Genomic DNA, 1,565 nt, shown 5'->3' on the forward strand with positions numbered 1-1,565 from the left:
CCCAATAAAAAGACATAAATTGGCTGATTGGATTTAAAAAAACAGGACCCAACTATACATGCTGTCTACAAGAGACTCATTTGAAATACAATACAAATGGATTGCAAAATGAGAGAATGGAGGATATTCCATGCAAACAGTAATCAAAACACATGAGGAATGGCTGTACAAGTATAGACAAAATAGATTTTAAGTAAAAAACTCTTACAAGAGAGGGTTCTGGGAAGAAAGTGGAGTAGGAGGCACAAGGAATTCATCTCCCCACCTAGAAAATAATCACACTGGCAGAATCTGTCTGATACAACTATTTTGGAACTGTAGGCTCTATCAAAGGAGGCTTGCATCCTCCAAAGGAAGGCTTAAACTATAATTTTTACTTAATTTTGGTCAATTTCAGCTCTCAGCTCAGCAGCGGCTACCCAATGCCAGCTTCACGGCAAGAAGCTTTGCATGTGTTCCTGAGGCCACTTGTACCAAGCTTGTGGGAACAATCGTGAGCAATAAGCACTCTGCCCTCCAAATGTTGGGATCTGTGTTCTGGCTGTTGATTGTTACTTTTGATTATGGAAGCACAAACACAGAGGCAGGCAGCCATTATTGCTCACAACTCCCTACTCCATTGTTGCAAGCCCTTACCAGACTGAAGCAACTTCTAGAGATAAAAAAGGCCAGAACCCCATTTCCCTTCCCCTTCATTGTTCTCTCTTCCCCTTTTGGGAGCCAAACATTAAAGACTAGGACACTCAAAAGCAATGGCATACACAGAGGAAATTAAAGTTACCACACATCCTTGGAGAGAGGAGTGTATGCCCAGGGAAAGGAGCAGCTTCAGACCTGAGAAGACCTTAAGTTTACAACTCAGGTTGATCCTCAGCATGGAGACAACCTACAACAATGTAAAACATAACAAAACCCCCAAAACAGCAAACCCTGAGGAAGAGGAGAGTCTCATCTCCAGAGTTACTGCATTATTAGATTCAAATGTCCAGTTTTCAATAAAAAACACAAGGCATGCCAAAAACAAGAAAGTATGGTCTTTTAAAGGAAAAACAACAACAGAAACCATCCCAGAGAAAGACCAGATGGTAACTTACTACACAAATACTTTAAAAGAACTTTCTTAAAGATGTCAAGGAACTAAAGGAAGATGTGGACCTAAAAAGAAAAATAAATAAATAAATTCTGGAGCTAAAAGTGTAGTAATTGAAATAAAAGTTCACCAGAGGGATTCAAAGGCAGATTTGAGCAATAGAAGAAAGACTCAGCGAACTTGAAGATAGGACACTTGAAATGATCAAGTCAGAGGAACAGAAATAAAAACGATTGCTGAATAGCAAACAGATATGCATTGTGGAAGTCCCAAAAGAAGAGAGAGAAAGGGGCAGAGAGATCATTTGAAGAAATAATGGCTGAGGCCGAGTGCGGTGACTCACATCTGTAATCCCAGAACTTTGGGAGGCCAAAGTGGGTGGATCACAAGGTCAGGAGTTTGAGACCAGCCTGGCCAATAAGGTGAAACCCCGTCTCTACTAAAAATATAAAATTAGCTGGGTGTGATGGCACAT

Source organism: Rhinopithecus roxellana, chromosome 13, assembly GCF_007565055.1.
Source record: "Rhinopithecus roxellana isolate Shanxi Qingling chromosome 13, ASM756505v1, whole genome shotgun sequence".
NCBI lineage: Eukaryota > Metazoa > Chordata > Mammalia > Primates > Cercopithecidae > Rhinopithecus > Rhinopithecus roxellana.